This window comes from Diabrotica virgifera, chromosome 9 (assembly GCF_917563875.1).
Source record: "Diabrotica virgifera virgifera chromosome 9, PGI_DIABVI_V3a".
Taxonomy (NCBI): Eukaryota; Metazoa; Arthropoda; class Insecta; order Coleoptera; family Chrysomelidae; genus Diabrotica; species Diabrotica virgifera.
In genome coordinates this window covers 61,501,651-61,524,330 of record NC_065451.1, presented here as the reverse complement: position 1 = coordinate 61,524,330, position 22,680 = coordinate 61,501,651, and the positions used below count along the sequence as shown (strand labels likewise).

The window sequence follows — 22,680 nt, the reverse complement described above, 5'->3', positions numbered from 1 at the left end:
TAGAAACATGCTAAGACAGGGACCAATAGAGAAAAAAATTGAAAAGAGAAACCTGACTTGGTTTGGACATATAACTAGAATGAACGAGAACAGACTAGTAAAGAAGGTGACAGATGCCAAGAGACAGGGGAAAGAAGAAGGAGAAATGGGTGGATGGAACACCTAGAAAGGGGTGGATGGAACAAATCCAGGAAATCGGAACCAAGAGACGGAAAACAGCGCAACAGGTGAAGGAAATGGGAAGAAGACCGGAAGGCGTGGAAGAAATGGGTAAATGATGGATAGGTGATAGCAAAGCTCGACTCTCTTATTGGGCATAAGGACAACGAGAAGAAGAAGGAGGAAAACAAATGTAATTAAGTTTTAATATTTCGTAATTTTATTTCTGTTTTCAATAAATAAAAGTTATGTTAAAAAACATTGTACATACCTCCTTTACATACTTTTTGAATAGGTTTTTAATTGCGGCTCGCGAAAAATTTTAACTTGTGAAAAGTGGCTCTGGCTATCAAGGAGCTTGGCCACCCCTGTACTATACCTTAAAGTATTGCTGAGTGGCTGCAAAATAAGTCGGTGTGAGCATGGTTAAATTAAAATTTGTTTTTGCACGTTTCTTTTCTGAAACTTAAATATACCTCGGTCCATTCACATCTACTCCATTGCTTTTTTACCACCATACAGGGTGATGTGATTGCATTAAGCACGGATTGAAGTGTACTGATTATTGCTCTAGCTGCCAAAATCAAAAATATTATAATAAGAAGATGCCTCATTTTTGGTATTTGTTGCTATTTCGCATTAAGGATAATAAATTGGATCATTTTTAGATAATCGCATTTTACAGGCATGCGCACAGTCTAATATGGATAACAGACTGCTTAAAAAACGACAGTTTGAGGTGTCCTTAAGTTGTCCTCTTTGTAACTTGCTTGGTATTTACACCATGAAATTTCATTTGATATTTTCCACAAGGTGTCCTAAATCTAGCAATAGCTGCTTTTAAGAAGGATACTTTAATATTGATATACAGCTAGTATATTTACATATAGTTCTAGTCATCTAGTTTTACTTATTTTTATTAGCTTTTTTTATTCGGTACATTATCAAAGTTTATTCGATATGAAGGGTTCCAATAAAATTCCTCTGGGTCAATTATTAGTGGCTTGAACTACTCTAGGTTTTTCATTTTTTGACTGAACGTTAACGTCTATACAAAAGATGCACAGGTGTAAGTTTTACAATTTATTAATTTTTTTTCGTGGCTCTCTTTTGGGCATAACTTTAAGCAGTATTGTTAACACATTCGGTGCCAGTTAGTCTGACGCCACTTATGCGTCATCGGTACCTTTGATAAAACATTCGTGACGCTACTCGTGCGCGACGGGCACTGAACGTGTTAAATGGAGATCTACTTAAAAAGTCTAGCTAAAAAAATTCATATGTAAAGCTTTCAGACTATTTTTTTTCTTATCAGTTCTATTCTCCTTCTCCTCTAGGGATTTTTCATCTCAGTAAAGGGTTTCAGAAGTAGGTATTAAACAAACGTACAAAAGTATAGATTTTTAAACAATTTATTACAGAGAATGATCTCAAATATTATATTATGTTACCTCTAGTTATTGATCTTTGTACTATATGATTCATATTTGGCAATGTATCTTATATCTAAGAGACAAATGGATATTAAAAACAAAATTAAAGCATATAAAACCTTATTAAAAAACGTATAAATATTGCTTATTTCTTCTAGTTCCATGAATGTTACTGATCTTTCAATATTAGATTGACTATCATATTCTTTATCACAAGCTGAATTTTGTTTTAATCGAAAGTATATGGATGCTACAACACTGCAGTTAAAAGTTTACCCAAAATTTACCACGGGAACCTGCTTTAGTATAAACAAAAGATTAAATTGGTGTAATTTTTTTATTTGTTGAAAAATTGTTATAATCGAGCAGGATCCCGTGGTAAACTTTGGGTACGCATTTTACTGTATTTGTGTTACGCCGGGCTCAAACGACTCGTGTACTTGGCGAATAATCGTTACTTGCGATACTTACTATTACTTTTGGGAGGGTTACTAGTACAATTCTTTGTCAATTAATAGTAGTATTAACATTAATATTATTAGTGTTGGACAAATAGTATAATAATTGTACTAGTAACCCACTCACACAGCATTGCCAGTATACGCAAGTGACGATTATTCGCCAAGTACACGAGTCGTTTGAGTCCGGCTTTAGCATCATATTTTTTCGATTAAAATAAGATTCAGCGTGTGGGTAAGAAATAAGCAATGTGCTTAGAATGTTAAGGTTGAGAAGTTCGTTAATGCTATCCTGGGTTGGGATAAAGTATGGAACCAAGCAAATATCTTTGAAACGAAAAGAACAATATTTATGAAACTTTGCATGCATGTACACTGACGCAAAAGGCATCTGTTTATAACAGTCCGTTAACTTTAATTATCTTTATAGTTATTTTATTTAAATTTTAATAACGGTTTGTCATTAAATTATACTTAAAAATAATAAGATCTAACTAAAATAAATCTTTGACTGACGTCATACTTAACTATTAGTTGGCACAAGTACTTCAGTTGGTATTAGACACCATTCGCTGTCATGTGAGTTTCGTTCTGTGAGGCTCCTCGTCTAACGACGGGAAATAATTGACACTTCGCTTGGTACGCTAGAACGGAAAAGTGGCGGATGACTGATTGAAAAGGACGGAAATTTTAATACAATAGTTTCAAGCTTTTATAAGTGATATTTAGTGGCAAATTATTGGTGGTGCTTTGGAGAAGCTAGGAGACTAAGTTTTGGGAGATCCCGGAGGAATTGGAAGTAATGGCATCCGGTAAATTTTTTTACTCTTAAAAAAAGTTTGAGAAAAAGGAACGAATATGGCCGCTCTCATGTCATATTAAATTCCTATTGAATTTATTTCTGTAAATGTATGAATCGAAGTTGTTCTTTGAATTTAGTATCTTTAATTATATCCATAGTTCGAAAATATACACTCAGATGAAGATTATCTTGTCACATATCCTGTAAATTATATCATTTGATTTGTGTGGTTATGTCAACCTCATAATATTGAATTCAAATTTTACAGATTACATTCATTATTCTCTATTCTATTAGATTGTGTGTATTCTAGCCACCTTAAATTCGTTCCAAAAGCCAGTATTTTTCTTAAAATTTACAACACATTACATTATCCCATACCATTTTTAATAATAAAAAAAAATACCCTTTATAGACATATTTTTCAGATAAAAATCATATTCTGTATTAAATATTGAATTTAAAGTTAAATCCCAAATTAATGTGTGTAATGTGAATCAAGGTCAAATCCATCATTGTTTTTGCTAATGATCTTTTTGTTGTTCATTCTGAAAAAAAAATATCTCATTTCTTTTCCTTTGGCTCTTTGACCTTTCCTTAGATTCTGACATTGAAACTAAAACGGGACATGTTTGTTTTTAGCCACTTGGGGGAAATCTTAAACTGTAACCAGTCCGTCAGCTCCCCTCACAACTGGGAGCAACCGTTCTACGCCAAGCCAGGTCATTTGGAGACCAGCCTGGAGAACCTCCCACATACCTACTTTGTATCCTGCCCTCTGCACCCCAGAAGGGCATCGGTATATTAATTGGTACAAGCTAGCACCATCCCTGTGCTAATTCGCCTACCAGGGATTTTGGAATCCGTAGCAAGGACACTCTCGGGGACCATTTAGGGTTTGTTTTGGGACACTTAGTATCTGCTAGTGATTGTCACTTCCACTATTACACCACATTCATTTTTTGTATAAGACTCGGGACATTTATTTTGATGATTAAGTTTTATAGTTTATCGCACATATTTTGTTTCAATATTTAAGTTGCATATTGTTTTTATATATCTATAATAGTTGATAGTGTTCCCCAAACCAGTAAACTCTCTGGTCAAAGAGGTTTGAGCTCAGATCATCTTTTCCCAATAAGAGATTCTCTTTACCTTTATATATTACCTGAAATTTACTTGTACCATTTATTTACTTAATTAACTTTATATTTTTAGTACTAACCTTGCTTGTCTCCACTTATCAATTTAAATTTATATACTTTGTCCTCTTAATTTGCTTAATTTATTAACTTATTCATATAACTTTAATCTTTCTTTAGTCAATCATAATTATTTAACTTATTTGCTTAACTTTACTTAAATTCATTTAATCAATTTCTAATTATATCTTTGGACGCTATTCCCTTTGAATAGCTATCCATTTTACTTGTTATATTTTTTAGTGACTACGTGTCGAAGCAACTGATTTTTATATATCAAGTAGACCGTAGGTTCACCTTAATGAGGCTAGTGCCTATTTAACTCTTTGAGAGTTACGGAAATTATTCATTGTGAATAATCCTCCCTTAATTATATTCTGGTTCATTAGTTCTATAGGGTTTAACGTTGCTGTACGTATTGCAATCGTACAATTATTTGGTGAAGGTTGTTATTTAACCTAGTATATGTAAGTTGGGGGTATGCTCCATATAAGAGCTACTCCATTACTAATGTAACTATAGATTATATTTATATTACTATAGGTAATTATTTCCCATTGTCATTTTAGAGTTACATAGTTTGTATTTTTCTAACTCAGAGGTTGTCAAAAATCTAGTAATTATTTTAATAAATATTTATTTATTTTGTATATCATGAATTTTATTATTCCTTTATGTTTGTTATTACAGGTTTGATATATTTAATATTTGACAGCAGTATAAGATACCTGGGAGAATGATCGAAGATCATTTTCATGGCGCCCATGATTAGTTAGTTTTATTTATTTTGTTCGTTTTTAGTCATTATTCATCTCCTTCCTTTTCAGTACCTTATTCTTATTTTATTATTTCATCTTCTAGTCATCATTACTATCTATATAGAGCTACTGTTCTTCGACAGGCATGCAAACGAGCCGTATCCATCCTTGAGTGTCAAGTTGCTCTCTTGCATCTATAGCTAGCCAACTCTATTCAGTTTGCCTCTGTCTCTTCCCACGTCTACTTATTATCCCTTCTAATTCCCCTTTCTTCAGTACAACTGCACTTTAGTAGTATTTTCTTATTGCGGCTTCTCAACGTAGAAGCCACTACACCCTTTTCTTTACACACACCCCACTCTCTCTCTTCATTTTTATACCAGTTCTTTTCTTCTTTATTTTTTTTCCTTACTTCTGTTGGAGTATATCACTCCAACAGAAGTTCATTTTGTTACACTGGCGCCCAACGTGGTAATATCACTCCATATACATAAAGTATATCACTCCAACAGAAGTTCATTTTGTTACACTGGCTGCCCAATGCGTGGTGCCAACCGTTTATGGTTTTAAGACAGTAGTTCTGTTAGTTCAATTTTCTTTTATTGGAATTTTCTGTTTTATTAACTTTTTGATATCTTTGTATACATGTTACTTCTGATTTATTTTTGGTCTTTAAAAGTTTACGAATACTAAACAGGTAGACTTATGCTGCTTTTGGTTTTGATTAGTTTATTTCGATACCTCATTTTTAGTTTTAGTGGTACAGCTCATATGTTAGTTTGGATTTTGTATTTTTATTGGAAACTTATTTATGTATTTAGATTGAGTATACATAACTGACATTATGTTCTATTAGTTAAATTTTTATTCCTTCTACCAATGGTAGTGCGTTTGCGCGTACAATTAATCGTTGAATATATGCATATTTTTTTTTCTAGTGTGGTTATATTTTACACATAACTAGAAATCATTTTCAGTATTTAGGTATTTTATTTATGCTATTGATTTGATTATTTTTATATATTTGCTGGCATTTTTTATTTGTTGGTGTGTCGCTAATATTTTCTCCATATGTATATTTGTCTTACAAACTTTAGATTATATTTTATATTTGTTATTTTTGATATTTGGATTGTTTGGTAAGACAGGCACACACCACAAAGCAATATCAGTCCAGAACATTAGCTTCTACACATGATACGTTGAATTCGCATGGTTCGGATGATTACAGATGGTCATCCAAATTATTTTTCTTTAATTGGTAGTGTTAAACATAACAATTATAATTATTGTATAGTAAAGTAGTTCCATTATCCACCTCAGTTTCTAGTTTTATTATTGTTGATAATAATATTATATCAATGTGGGTACCATAGTATACTTAATGCTTATATAAATCAGATACTTTAGGTTGAGATTTAAATATAAATTCTTTATTAGTTAGGAAACATTGATTCTATTTTGCTATTAAGTTATAGAACAATCTTCAGAAGAAGATTACCTTAACAGTGTTGTTCAAGCTAATCTCTTCTTCTGTTTGTCTTTAGCTTAGCTCAATCTTTAGTATGGTTAGAAATTTTAGTCTAATTTTTTTTTCCATCTGATAATGCAGGTACCTATGTACATTGCTTGATTTCATCTTTGGCTTAGTTTTGATGACTTTTATTTATTACTTATTAATTTAATTATTATGTAGTACTTTATGTATGAGTTTATTTTTTTTTGGTATTAGGTATGGTGCATTTTAATTATTATTATGAGTCAATATTATTAATTGCTGATCCTGTCAGTAGGATTATACAATTAATAAGAACTTCACTTGTATTTTTGTCTAGTTTTGCACACCTAACCCCTAAGTTAGTAGGGTTGTTAACTTATTATGTATTTATATAGTTGGATAGGAAAGCTCATACAAGTACTCTTGTTTAATATGGATATTATGATGGAACTATGTTACACTACCATATCTCAGGTTATGCGTTATATTATTTGGAATATTTGATTACTTACTAATTTTTTTTTGATCATATTTTTATCTTGTTATTAGATTTGCCATATTGGAAAGATGGGGTGGTTCTTAATTTTATATTGGTTTACTTTATCAACATTTGTCACAGATATCCTAAATACTTTATAATAATTTATATCCTTATGCCCTACACAGTATGATTCTGGAATTAGTTTGGAATTCTGATGTATGTATGGATTTCTTCTTAAGAACTAGTCTGCCAATGCTCTGTAATTTGGGTTCCTAGGTAACCTAGTGAATGCGTGGGTTCGAAATTCAGCAACTGATCACTGCTATCCGATTTCGTAACCTATGTTTTCATAGCAGAGTACGCAGATGTTTATTCATCAAAATATTTCTGGTCAGGAAATGTTGGCCACATGTCCTGACCATCCTTGTGTAATTATTCCAATCATTCCAGTTACATTTTTAGCATTTGATAGGGAATATTTAGTTTACATTATGTCCCGTACTTCATAGGTAGTAGGTTCCTTTTAGTATTTGAGGTGTTTGGACAAATGAATTGCTTATTTTAGTAGATTTCCTCTTCTTTCCTGAGGCATTAGTTTGTTGTTGAGATTCAGGAATATTTCCTGGATAATTCTATGTATGCGAGAACGTATGAATCTACAGTTTTATTCCAAATTGGTTGCTCGTTCTTGTCATATTTTTTTTCTATCATTTATCATGGTGTCATAGACCTTGTCAGTTCACCTTTTAGATTTTTTTTTATTACAATTGGTACGTTATCAGCTATAGCCATAGCTAGTGAACAACAGCACGGACCAATTTTAGTTAGTCAACGACTTACTTGAGTCGATGGACCTAATTTAATTTATTTAGTATTAGTGAGAATTGGTACACAAATCTTCCTGATCGTTCTTCTTTGGATATGCTCCTATAAATCTGGTGTCCATTGATAGTCCGATTTTGGATAAAGCGTCCGAGTCCTCACTTATTTTGTTTATTTGGTTGTATAGGCTCGTATTACCGGTTGTGGTTGTACATAGGCCTAATTAATTTATGTGATTTAGTATTGGTGTGAATTGGTCCATAAATCTTCCTGGTCGTCCTTCTGTGGATATGCTTTATGAATCTGGTGTCCATTGATAGTCCGACTTTGGATTAAGTGTCCGATTCCACATTTATTTTGATTAATGAGTTTTTGGATAACTTTGATATGCTTACTATTTGTATTATTTGGCACTGGTGAGAATTGTTCCATAAATATTCCTGATTGTTCTTCTCTGGATATGCTATTACGAATCTGGTGTCCATTGGTAGTTCAATTTTGGATGAAGTGTTCCATTCTTCACTTATTTCAGTTGTTGATTTCTTTTGTCTTACTTTAGTATATTTATTTGGTTTATGGTGCGAATTGGCTCATACCTTTGCCTGGTTGTTCGTCCTTGGATATACCCTTTTTAAATTTGATGTCCATGGATAGTTCAATTTTGGACTTAGTGCCAATTCGACATTTATTTGTCATTATGAACTTTAGTACATTATTTAGCTTATGTTTTGGTTTGCAGACAAAATGTCGATGACATTTTAATATGACTTCGAGTCATCTTTTCCGATTCATAGTTTTGGTGTAGTAATCATCCTTCTTTCCCTGATCCCTAATTTGTGGTTACTTGTAATCTTGCGGGTCAACGTAGAATGATAGATTATTACCACTTGGTTATTAATATTTTGAATTAAAAAAAAAAAAATTTTTGCTTAAAATTTTTTTCTCCGAGTAGAAGGGGAATATAACAGTCCGTTAACTTTAATTATCTTTATAGTTATTTTATTTAAATTTTAATAACGGTTTGTCATTAAATTATACTTAAAAATAATAAGATCTAACTAAAATAAATCTTTGACTGACGTCATACTTAACTATTAGTTGGCACAAGTACTTCAGTTGGTATTAGACACCATTCGCTGTCATGTGAGTTTCGTTCTGTGAGGCTCCTCGTCTAACGACGGGAAATAATTGACACTTCGCTTGGTACGCTAGAACGGAAAAGTGGCGGATGACTGATTGAAAAGGACGGAAATTTTAATACAATAGTTTCAAGCTTTTATAAGTGATATTTAGTGGCAAATTATTGGTGGTGCTTTGGAGAAGCTAGGAGACTAAGTTTTGGGAGATCCCGGAGGAATTGGAAGTAATGGCATCCGGTAAATTTTTTTACTCTTAAAAAAAGTTTGAGAAAAAGGAACGAATATGGCCGCTCTCATGTCATATTAAATTCCTATTGAATTTATTTCTGTAAATGTATGAATCGAAGTTGTTCTTTGAATTTAGTATCTTTAATTATATCCATAGTTCGAAAATATACACTCAGATGAAGATTATCTTGTCACATATCCTGTAAATTATATCATTTGATTTGTGTGGTTATGTCAACCTCATAATATTGAATTCAAATTTTACAGATTACATTCATTATTCTCTATTCTATTAGATTGTGTGTATTCTAGCCACCTTAAATTCGTTCCAAAAGCCAGTATTTTTCTTAAAATTTACAACACATTACATTATCCCATACCATTTTTAATAATAAAAAAAAATACCCTTTATAGACATATTTTTCAGATAAAAATCATATTCTGCATTAAATATTGAATTTAAAGTTAAATCCCAAATTAATGTGTGTAATGTGAATCAAGGTCAAATCCATCATTGTTTTTGCTAATGATCTTTTTGTTGTTCATTCTGAAAAAAAAATATCTCATTTCTTTTCCTTTGGCTCTTTGACCTTTCCTTAGATTCTGACATTGAAACTAAAACGGGACATGTTTGTTTTTAGCCACTTGGGGGAAATCTTAAACTGTAACCAGTCCGTCAGCTCCCCTCACAACTGGGAGCAACCGTTCTACGCCAAGCCAGGTCATTTGGAGACCAGCCTGGAGAACCTCCCACATACCTACTTTGTATCCTGCCCTCTGCACCCCAGAAGGGCATCGGTATATTAATTGGTACAAGCTAGCACCATCCCTGTGCTAATTCGCCTACCAGGGATTTTGGAATCCGTAGCAAGGACACTCTCGGGGACCATTTAGGGTTTGTTTTGGGACACTTAGTATCTGCTAGTGATTGTCACTTCCACTATTACACCACATTCATTTTTTGTATAAGACTCGGGACATTTATTTTGATGATTAAGTTTTATAGTTTATCGCACATATTTTGTTTCAATATTTAAGTTGCATATTGTTTTTATATATCTATAATAGTTGATAGTGTTCCCCAAACCAGTAAACTCTCTGGTCAAAGAGGTTTGAGCTCAGATCATCTTTTCCCCATAAGAGATTCTCTTTACCTTTATATATTACCTGAAATTTACTTGTACCATTTATTTACTTAATTAACTTTATATTTTTAGTACTAACCTTGCTTGTCTCCACTTATCAATTTAAATTTATATACTTTGTCCTCTTAATTTGCTTAATTTATTAACTTATTCATATAACTTTAATCTTTCTTTAGTCAATCATAATTATTTAACTTATTTGCTTAACTTTACTTAAATTCATTTAATCAATTTCTAATTATATCTTTGGACGCTATTCCCTTTGAATAGCTATCCATTTTACTTGTTATATTTTTTAGTGACTACGTGTCGAAGCAACTGATTTTTATATATCAAGTAGACCGTAGGTTCACCTTAATGAGGCTAGTGCCTATTTAACTCTTTGAGAGTTACGGAAATTATTCATTGTGAATAATCCTCCCTTAATTATATTCTGGTTCATTAGTTCTATAGGGTTTAACGTTGCTGTACGTATTGCAATCGTACAATTATTTGGTGAAGGTTGTTATTTAACCTAGTATATGTAAGTTGGGGGTATGCTCCATATAAGAGCTACTCCATTACTAATGTAACTATAGATTATATTTATATTACTATAGGTAATTATTTCCCATTGTCATTTTAGAGTTACATAGTTTGTATTTTTCTAACTCAGAGGTTGTCAAAAATCTAAGTAGTTATATTTAATAAATATTTATTTGTTTTGTATATCAATTATTTTTTTTTCCCATTTTTGAATTTAATATATTTACTATTTAACAGCAGTGTAAGATACCTGGAAGTTTGGTCCATTCCAACTTCTGGCGCCCATAATTCAGTCTATTTTATTTATCTTTTATATTCTTCTATTTTTATTATATTATTATATTTATCTAATTTATTTTCTGAACATATATTTTTATCTTAAAAGATTTCCCTTTTTCTAGTCATCATCTCTCTTTAGGTTGAGCTACTGTTCTTCGACAGGCATGCAAACGAGCCGTATCCATCCTTGAGTGTCAAGTTGCTCTCTTGCATCTATAGCTAGCCAACTCTATTCAGTTTGCCTCTGTCTTTCCATACTTCCATTATCAGTTCATCACCCTCCTTCATTCATTTCATCTTATCATTTTAGTTCAACAAATACTACTGCAAAGTAGTAGTTTTGTTACATTGGCGCCCAACGTGGGGCTATCACTCCATATACATAAAGTATATCACTCCAACAGAAGTTCATTTTGTTACACTGGCTGCCCAATGCGTGGTGCCAACCTTATCCTACTATATCCTACTATCCAACTATATCCCATCCTTACTCCAGGAAACCCGTACTCCAGGAAACAAGTGGTGGTAACTTTTTACTATACTTCCAAACTTAGTTGAAATAAAAATTAATTTCGAAGAAATTAACCGCCATTTACGGTACTAACCACCAACACCAACCTGTCAACCTCGCAGCCACCGGCCAAGTCAAACTGGGAGTATGTTTTGGGAACAAGCTTTTTGGGGGACATTCCAGCTCCTTTTCGTCCTGCCACCTGGGCCTACGGGGGGGCATGGAGGTGCATCATAGTGATGCTCATTTTCTAGGATGCAACTGCAACCTCGTTTGGGAACATTTAGTGAGGAGTTTTAGTAACTATTGGTTTTTTATATTTCAGACTATCTGTTAAATACACTATGTTTTTTTTCCAGATTTAGGTTACCTCTGTTTTTTTTTGACATATGTATTTGTATATTAGATTATTTGGTTCCCAAACTTTGTATCTACGGTAACTTCTTGTGCACAGGAATAAGCCTAGAGAAAATTAGGTTTTTAATACTTTATTATTGCTTTGATATTGGTTTATGTAATTCGGGTAAATTTATTTTGTAACATTACTTGCTTGTTTCCCAAATATTGTATTTATTCGCTTTATTTCGTTTGTTCGGTTACTTCGTCGTTACTTTATTTCATTGCATTTGCTCGGTTAATTTAGGTCATTTTGTCGGTATTTTTCTTAACTTCACTTCTATAACGTTTATTCATTTGTATATTTAATTTTTGCTTTATTCAGTATTGTATTTTCTCTTAGTGAGGCTTGGGCCTATTTATTTGTATTATTTTCATCTTCGTCGGTTTCCTTTAGTTGTACGTAGCGGGCGTACTATAACCATTTGGTAGAAGACTTATGTAATTTTGTACCCTATATGTTAGTAAGAGGTACTTATATTTAAGTTTGTAACAGATAACATTATTGTTGTTATCTTTAAAATATATATATCTTCTTGTATAACTTATGTCATGTTAGAGTCACAGCATAATATGAACTTGCTTAACTCAGAGATTGTTAAAAATCTAGTAATTATTTTAATAAATATTTATTTATTTTGTATATCATGAATTTTATTATTCCTTTATGTTTGTTATTACAGGTTTGATATATTTAATATTTGACAGCAGCATAAGATACCTGGGAGAATGATCGAAGATCATTTTCATGGCGCCCATGATTAGTTAGTTTTATTTATTTTGTTCGTTTTTAGTCATTATTCATCTCCTTCCTTTTCAGTACCTTATTCTTATTTTATTATTTCATCTTCTAGTCATCATTACTATCTATATAGAGCTACTGTTCTTCGACAGGCATGCAAACGAGCCGTATCCATCCTTGAGTGTCAAGTTGCTCTCTTGCATCTATAGCTAGCCAACTCTATTCAGTTTGCCTCTGTCTCTTCCCACGTCTACTTATTATCCCTTCTAATTCCCCTTTCTTCAGTACAACTGCACTTTAGTAGTATTTTCTTATTGCGGCTTCTCAACGTAGAAGCCACTACACCCTTTTCTTTACACACACCCCACTCTCTCTCTTCATTTTTATACCAGTTCTTTTCTTCAGTCGATTCTTTTTCCTTACTTCTGTTGGAGTATATCTTTCTTTTTGCTTTCACTCCAACAGAAGTTTTCTTATTTTGTTACATGTTGCCATATTTTTTGTTACTACTCCACTTCCGTTTTCACCCGAAATACCCTTTACTTATTTAATTTAAATGGGACACTCTGTAGGGGAACAAGGGGCTTGTTGTAACAGGGGTAAGTAGTAACACGGATTTTTCATAGGTTATTTGACCGTTTTTAACTAATTTAGCTGGCTCAATCTTATTCTCTTATCGCCCTGCAAATGACACCGTCTAGCCAGTCATTCTCCCATAGTTGCAAATACATAGTAGTTTTGTGCACGATTTTCAATTGGATGAGTTAATATAAAATTTGACACTCATAAAATTTTGGTTATTGCTATTGTTTTAAACGGAAATGAAACTTTCGGTGTTTATTTCTTTTCTAAATTTAATCATACTTTGATGTTGCTTAACAATTTTACGATTAGGAAGATATTTTTACAGTTATTTTAATAAATATACAAAAGTGTGCTACGGGGTATGTTGTAATAAAACGTTGGGACTTGTTGTAACATGTTGTAATATGGCTTCGTATATTCTTAACTGAACTGAAATATATTTTGGATTAATTCCCATGAAGATGCGAAAACTGTTTTACCAATGTGCCGTGAAACTCAGTGCTAAGCAACTTCCTTCTTATTGGTATTAAAATTATAGAGTTTCTCCAGATTGGGTTCAAAATGTTATGCGTAGAAATCTACATTTATATTTAGGAACACCGGAAGCCACGTTCTTAAGTCGAGCAACATCTTTCAAAAGGAGTAACGTTCTTATTTTCTTCGAAATATACCAAAAAATTCAAATTATCGTACTGTTACAACCTGCCCCAATAGATGTTGCAACTAGCCCCAAGCGCGGGGTAAGTTGTAACAATGCACTTTTTTCGATAAAACGCTAGTTGATTAAAAAATACCAGACTTTTTAACTTTTTTTCAGTTCAATTTGATTCAGAAAGAGTTAAACTAGCGTTGAGTGTTTAATTGGTGATAATTGGGAAAATCGCTGTCAAGATATATTTGATTTTATGAAAATTGTTACAACTAGCCCCCTCCTCCCCTATATTTTTGCGGATTTTAAAAGAACTTGTTATTTTTAATTCATTCATACGTAACATTAACCTATTTTTTAACTGTAAAGAGATTTATTTCTTGTTTTAATAATTTTTTCCTCCAAACTTGGTATGTCTGAATTAAACAGAATAAGTTCTTTAAAAATATGCAAAAATATACAGGGTGTCACATTTAAAGTAAATAAGTTAAGGGTATTTCCGGTGAAACCGGAAGTGGAGTAGTAACAAAAAATATGGCATCTGATGCCTTGTACTTGCATCTGTACTTGCATGCAAAGTTTCATAAATTGTTCTTTTCGTTTCAAAGATATTTGCTTGGTTCCATACTTTATCGCAACTCTGTATATATTCCAAAACGCAACAGTATCTCAATTTCTTTATAGGTTTTTTAAATGACTTGTGGTATATTAAATTAAAATTGCCTTTTTTCGGCATTTTTAATTGTTTATTTGCATTTTACGCTTAAAGTAAGCATTTTACGAAAACATCACAAGAATAACTTTCTGAGACGTGTATTAGCAATGCTTAATTTTGTTTTTAAAATGTGTTTTTTATTATTTGCATCAAAATTTACTTATTTTTACTGTCACATTGATTCTAATATACTTCAAATGCACTAGCAAATAAAATAGGCTTACTATCAAAAACTACTGGCCTCATAATAGGACTATTTATTAATATCATTATTTTTTAATATACTAAAAGTACATGAAAATCTTAAAAAATATCTATCAAGTAAAATTTGTTTTCCAGGGATTCTTATGTTTCTTTGCTTATGTTCAATAATATATTTGGTATTTTGTGTTTATGTTTTATCGATGTCACCTGCATATCCGACAACTTGGCCAAATTTGTTACCATTTGTATTAATTTGGGACTCTCAAATTACCTTTTCTAGAGCAAGACACGATCAGCCCATCATCTTGTTTTAGTCCATTTTTGCAATGGAACGGTCTTGAAAGATTGTTCTGGATTCTGGCTTCTGTGAGTGAGTTCAGTTCAGATAAAATGAAACGGTATTTAGAATTTCACCGAAGAATTCCAGGAGAAGTTTATATATATTAAAACTTTAAAAAGGGTAAACCCTGTAGTTGGCTGTATACCTTCGTTAAAACAACGTGGAATGAAGTAAACACTTCTGTTGTATGTAGGTATATGAATTTATTAAAATTCTTAAAATTTATCCACAAGGGAGTGGAAGTACAAAACGTTTTCGGTCAAACTGACCATCATCAGTGTAAACGTCCAGTGTACAAGTAATTGTAACTAGCCACTTCAATAGGTGTAAAAACCTCTAAATAACATTATTGCTACATTATAATGCTATATAGTAGTCGACAATAAGTCGATGTCTTAAGATTATAATAATATCACATGTGGATGTATGTCATCCTTGCTCGAAGATTGCACAAGGTTGTTGTGATCAGGTCACAACAACCTTGTGCAATTTCCGAGCAAGGATGACATACATCCACATGTGATATTTATAATCTTAAGGCATCGACTTAATGTCGACTCCTCCTCTATCCTTTATCCTTCGTAAGGATGTGGTGACGTTATGGTATTTGACAAATGGTTGCTATCCATTCTTCTCTCTCCTGGGTGCGGTGTGCTGCCTCAGACAGAGAGTAACCGGTGGCATATTTTATTTGGTCTGACCATCGGAGTGGCGATCTTCCTCGAGTTCTTTTACCCTTTACCTTGCCTTCAACCACCAACCTCTCCATGCCTTCTCTTCGTCTGGTAATGTGTCCAAAGTACCTCAATATATTTTGGTTGATGATGGTGGTAAGCCTAGTGTTAATGTCGACTACTATATAGCATATAATGTAGCAATAATGTTATTTAGAGGTTTTTACACCTATTGAAGTGGCTAGTTACAATTACTTGTACACTGGACGTTTACACTGATGATGGTCAGTTTAACCGAAAACGTTTTGTACTTCCACTCCCTTGTGGATAAATTTTAAGAATTTTAATAAATTCATATACCTACATACAACAGAAGTGTTTACTTCATTCCACGTTGTTTATATGTATAGGGTGTCCCAAAAGTAGCGGACGAATATTTCGCGAACTAAACATCGGATCGAAAAACTGAAAAATACGTATTCAATAATTTTCAAAAATCTATCCAATGACACCAAACACCAATCCCCACTACACCCCCTGGAGGTGGGGTGGGGGGTAACTTTAAAATCTTAAATAGAAACCCCCAGTTTTTCTTGCAAATTTGGATTCGTTACGTAAAAGTACGCAACTTTTATTCAAGATATTTTTTCTAGCTGTGGATAGATGGCGCTATAATTGGGAAAAACGATTTATCCTGATACCATAGGTAATATGATAGAAACGGTCTCATATGTCACGAAATACACTTCCAAATGAGAAACCAAAAAACAGATTTTTAATCTTTTTTGAAAACCTATCGAATAACGCCAAACATGACCCTCCAACCCACCCTCTGGAGGAGAGGTGGGGGTAACTTTAAAATCTTAAATAGCAACCCCACTTTTTATCGCAGATTCGGATTCGTCATAAAAAATTAAGCAACATTTATTCGAAACATTTTTTAAAATTTCTGATAGATGGCGCTAATAAATCGTATTTTTTGAATTAAAGCGCCATCTATTAACAATTCTAAAAAATGTTTCAAATAAATGTTGCTTATTTTTTCATGACGGATCCGAATCTGTAATAAAAAGTGGGGGTTGCTATTTAAGATTTTAAAGTTACCCCCACCCCACCTCCAGGGGGTGGGTTGGAGGGTCATGTTTGGTGTTACTCGAAAGGTTTTCAAAAAAGATTAAAAATCTGTTTTTTAGTTTCTCATTTTTAAGTGTATTTCGTGAGATATTAGACCGTTTCTATAATTAACCTATGCTATCAGGATAAATCGTTTTTCCCAATTATAGGGCCATCTATCCACAGTTAGAAAAAATGTCTTCAATAAAAGTTGCCTACTTTTACGTAACGAATCCAAATTTGCGAGAAAAACTGGGGTTTCTATTTAATATTTTAAAGTTACCCCCCACCCCACCTCCAGGGGGTGTAGTGGGGGTTGGTGTTTAGTGTCATTGGATAGATTTTTGAAAATGATTAAAAACGTATTTTTCAGTTTTTCGATCCGATGTTTAGTTCGCGAAATATTCGACCGTTCCACTACTTTTGGGACACCTTGTATATTAACTGAGTCGTATGCGGCATTGAAATCCACGAATATGTTGTGGGTGGCGATGTCGTACTCTAGGGTTCTTTTTTTCAAGAATCTGCAAGATTTGGTCTATTGTTGATTTATTAGGTCGGAAGCAGCATTGGACTTTTCCCATTATTCGTTCGGTGTAGGGGAGCATTCTTTGGTACCATACGCTGGACTAACGATGAATTAGACCGATGTACTTGTGATCAATTTTGATTTACAATAATACAATAAAACAAAATGGTTGGGTATTATATTATTGCGAAGAATTCTGAAAGACGATGGGAGCAATGTAAAGTAGACGAGGCATTTTCAGATCTAGAATGTCCAGGAATGAACTACCGTAGAAAACAACCAGTTACACTTTCGATATGAGAATAAATCTTGTTATTTTTAAAATATTCTTTAAGATTTTCAGAGCAATTTTGTGGTTAACAATTTATTATCTATGCGCTTTAAATCTCTACCTATACTCTAATGGCACATAAAAATATCTTAAATTAACCATACACCTATTCCCTGAATCGTACATAGATAAATAAACGAATAAATAAATAAATAAGAAAATAATTTAATTCAGCAATTAAACTAAAACTAAAATGGACAAGGAACCATAAAAAGTATAGGAATTAACTAATTTTGTCTGAAGTGTCTATTTAACGAGAATCTATACATTATAACTGTGGCAAGACTGTGGTCTATTTTTTTGGTACATCGCGTAGTTTGTTAAGCAACCTCTTTCGCCAATTACCGTGCTGCGATCTCAAAACAAAACATCTTCTAGAAATCCTTTTTTAGGTGAACATGTCAAATTTTAGAGTGATGGTGTCATTCACGGTTATTAGACTTTATTACGGTTGTCTTGTCCGACGGTGGTGGGGAGACTTATATTTTTGACTTTACGTCACAAGAGTTACATTCCCATATTTTTAAATGATTTTCGATCATTGAATGTGTGTTATTGTGTATATATGTGTATTATTTGTGTTATTATGAAATAATTAGACAAGTAGTACACATTTTATCTTATACCGGGTGGTGAATCATAAAAAGGGCCATAGGAAACTCAATGTAAAATTCTGAATTGTTGAATTCCTGCTTCCCTAATTATTTTACATCGAAAGTCATGAGAGAATACTTGAAGAGAATTAAAATCTGTATTAAAACCAAAAGTTAAAATTGTTCTACGATTTAAATGCATTCCAAAATTTTGAAAAATATGATACATTTGCCACAATAGGTATGCGTGTAAAAGTAAGGCCACACGTTACTATTTAACTGACAGTGCTCACACCATTGACTGAATAAAAAAATTAAAGGCACTCGTGGGAGTGCCGACAGAAGTGAAAACTTCTTATAGTATATAAATTACGAGCTCAATGCTTTTACCCCATCCTAAAAGAAGTGCTATACCTATATCATATACGATATAGGCGATGCGTATGCCCTATGATATTTATGTATACATACACATAATTTATATATTATGTACAAAATTTATTTCAGCAAAGTGATGACGGTCGCAAATTAAATACTTTTTCCCCATCCAAGAAGTGCACAACGTCCCTAAAGAAATTTTCAATTCAAAAATTTATTTCGTCAAAGTGGTAACGGTCGCTAATTTAATAATTTTCCCCATCCAAAAAGTGCACAACGTCCCCCAAGAAGTTTTCACTTAAAATATTTATTTCGTCGAAGCGATGATAGTCGCTAATTTATTACTTTTTTACATCGAAAAAGTGCACAACGTCCCTAAATAAGTTTCACTTCAAATATTTATTTCGTCGAAGCGATTACGGCCCTAATTCAATATTTTCCTCCATACAAAAGTGCACAACGTCCCTAAAAAAGTTTTCACTTAAAAAATTTATTTCGTCGAAGCGATGACGGTCGTTAATTTAATAATTTTTCCTCGTCCAAAAAGTACACAACGTCCCTCAAGAAGTTTCCACTTCAAAAATTTATTTCGTCGAAGCGATGAAGGTTCGCTAATATAATATTTTCCCCATATAAAAAGTGCACAACGTCCCTGAAGAACTTTCCACTTCAAAAATTGATTTCATCGAAGCGATGAAGGTTGCTACTTAAACACTTTTTTCCATCGAAAAAGTGCACAACGTCTTTAAAAAAGTTTCACTTCAAATATTTATTTCGTCGAAGCGATGGATGACAGTCCCTAATTCAATATTTTCCCTTTTCCCCCATCCAAAATGTGCACAACGTCCCTAAAGAAGTTTCACTTCAAATATTTATTTCGTCGAAGCGATGACGGTCCCTAATTTAGTAATTTATCCCCATCCAAGAAGGCACAACGTCTCTAAAGAAATTTTTGACTTCAAAAATTTATTTCGTCGAAGCTATAAAGGTCGCTAATTTAATAATTTTCCCCATCCAAAAAGTGCACAACGTCCCTCAAGAAGTTTTCACTTCAAAAATTGATTTGATCGAAACGATGACGATCGCTAATTTAATACTTTTTTCCATCGAAAAAGTGCACAACGTCCCTAAAGAAGTTTCACTTCAAATATTTATTTCGTCGAAGCGATGACGGTTCCTAATTCAATACTTTTTCCCCATTCAAAAAGTGCACAACGTCACTCAAGAAGTTTTCACTTTACAAATTTATTTCATCGAAGCGATGACGGTCACGATGACGGTCGATAATTTAATACTTTTTTTCCATCTAAAAAGAGCACAACGTCCCTAAAGAAGATTTCACTTCAAATGTTTATTTCGTCGAAGCGATGACGGTCGCTTATTTATTACTTTCTCCCCATCCAAAGTTAATAATTTTTCCTCATCCAAAAAGTGCACAACGTCACCTAAAGAAGTTTTCACTTCAAAAATTTATTTCGCCGAAGCGATGACAGTCGCTAATTCAATACTTCTTCCCCATCTAAAAAGTGCACAACGTCCCAAAAGAAGTTTTCACTTTAAAAATTTATTTTGCCGAAGCGATGACGATCGCGATGACCTTCGCTAATTCAATACTTTTTCCCTATCTAAAAAGTGCACAACGTTCCTAAAAAAAATTTCACTTCAAACATTTATTTCGTCGAAACGATGACGGTCGCTAACTTAATACTTTTTCCCCATCCAAAAAGTGCACAACGGCCCTCAAGAAGTTTTCACTTCAAAAATTTATTTCTTCGAGGCGATGACGGTCGCAATGACGGTCGCCAATTTAATACTTTTTCCCATCCAAAAAGTGCACAACGTCCCTAAAGAAGTTGTCACTTCAATACATATACGTACAAAATTTATTTCGCCGAAGAGATGACGGTCGCGAAATAAATCCTTTTTCCCTATCGAAAAATAGGTTTTACATTTATTTTAAATTTAAAGACTTCTATACAATTTATATATACATACAAATAATATATATAGCATAAGTGATGACGGTCGCGATAACGGTCGCGAATTCAATGCTTTTCCCCCTATCCAAAAATCGCACAACGTCCCTAAAGAAGTTTTCACTTCAAAAATCTTTATTATTAATCCTTTCTCCGCAACTGAGGGTATCTTATCAACTGTATTGTTTTTAAACAATAGATGATAAAATAAAAATATTGACAGTTTAAAAATGTGAACATTTTTGCATTGTGTGTGGTGTGTGTGTGTGGCCTAAGTTTGGGCTGAAAACTAAAATGTATTACATTTTTACAAAATTTTGGAATATGTTTAATTACGTAGACCAATTTTAACAGTTATTTCCAATACAGATTTCAATCCTGTACAAATAGTTTCTAATGTCTTTTGATGTACAATAATTATTAGGGAAGCTGGAATTCAACAGTTCAACAGTTCAGAATTTTACATTGAGTTAATGCAAAATTTTGACGCATGTCAAAATTCTCAATGTGTTTTAATTGTATTCATTTTTTTCGAATCCTGAGAAAACTAATAAATATTTTTGAAAAATTTAAACTCAGAATGAAAGACTACATTATTACCGAGGGCTGAAAGTTCCTGAAAACTTCTATAATCTTTATTTTAATAAGTTACAGGGCTGAAAATAAAAGAGAAGTGTGATATTTAATTTCAAATATTTCATTCAATAGAATCTGCTTGTTTATTCTAAGGGGCTTTCCGCCCTCGGTAATAATGTAATCTTGCATCCTGCGTTTAAATTTTTCTAAAATACTTGGTTTTCTCAGGATTCGAAAAAAATCATATTACGATTCAAATGACAGTAAACTCTCGTGACGTAATCTCACCCTTAATGTTCATTGGTTAGTCGATTTAGGCAACCGTAGTAATGTCTAAGAACCGTGGGTGTCATTAGTATATTTTTGACAGCTCTATAAATTTGACGTGTTTGGAAAAATGGCGCCTACATGTTAAGAAAACCAATTTTTAATCTGTCTTTATATATTATTATTTCAGAAATAAAACTGCGAATAAATGGTAAGAAAAACTGGATAAATACTATGGGACTAATCTTCCTTCAGATTACACTGTCAAATTTGCGTTCCGTGAATTTCGTAGTAACCATATATTTATTATAATCTACATTATGAACCTCTCCCCAATGCAGTGGCAGTTACATCGGAAAATGTGAAGAAAGTTCATGGAATGGTATTAGCTAGTAAAGTAAAGATAGAAGTAGAAGGTCGAAGTAGAAGATGATATGGTTTTAAATATATTAAAAGAATAAATTAAATCGGCATTAAAAAGCAGCAAAAATGGTAAACAGTACGTCCAGACCAAATCCCAGTAGAAAGCTTAAAATGTATAAATGATGAAACCTTAGACATTATCGTAGACTTGTTTAACACAGTGTAGAAAAGGGGTGTTGGGGTGTTTTATAGAGGTAGTACCTTTTATGAGAACGGCCACATCGAGCGTAATATACGGGAGATGGTTCGAAGTAACTGGTCCTCATAAGACATCCAACTGTCACTTGTGGCTTCACGTGCCACACCCTGGGCAACTGCATTGGTCTGTAGGCTAAACTAAGTGAGGGTAACCACCAAGCGATTGCCGGTATAAGCAATCTCCACCTACTAGCCAACAGCTTCGGGTGGATGAGCTAGTAAGTGTTAGGGCACTCTTTTGTCCTGAGACTGAGAAATCGGTCTCGAAGGCGGATGAACCCTACAGAATGATCAACGGCATAAGGATGCAGAAGGCAACGGGAAACCACTGCATTAAGGACTCATAGGGTACCCCTAGTAGTAATCATCATGGTGGACATGCAAAGGAGAAGTACTGATCATGGACATCGGATACCAAGATCCGACAGAGGAAGACAAATAGATAAGTACAAGGCTCCCTCGGTCGTAAACCTGCGAAACCCTTGTAATAAGAAAAAGACAACCATAAAAATTGCTACGTGGAATGTGAGGAGCTTATTCTCTTCGGGAAA

The 22,680-nt window shown here is 33.2% G+C and overlaps 1 long non-coding RNA gene across 1 annotated transcript; it reads right to left on the bottom strand.

Moving 5' to 3' along the window:
- Positions 1–1,560: 1,560 nt before the first annotated feature.
- LOC126891381 (uncharacterized) lies at positions 1,561–14,145 on the bottom strand. The gene is made up of 2 exons (XR_007700497.1): positions 13,064–14,145; positions 1,561–2,441 (listed from the first exon to the last, which is right to left on the bottom strand). It is a non-coding gene; the product is annotated as an uncharacterized LOC126891381 (long non-coding RNA).
- Positions 14,146–22,680: the final 8,535 nt, after the last annotated feature.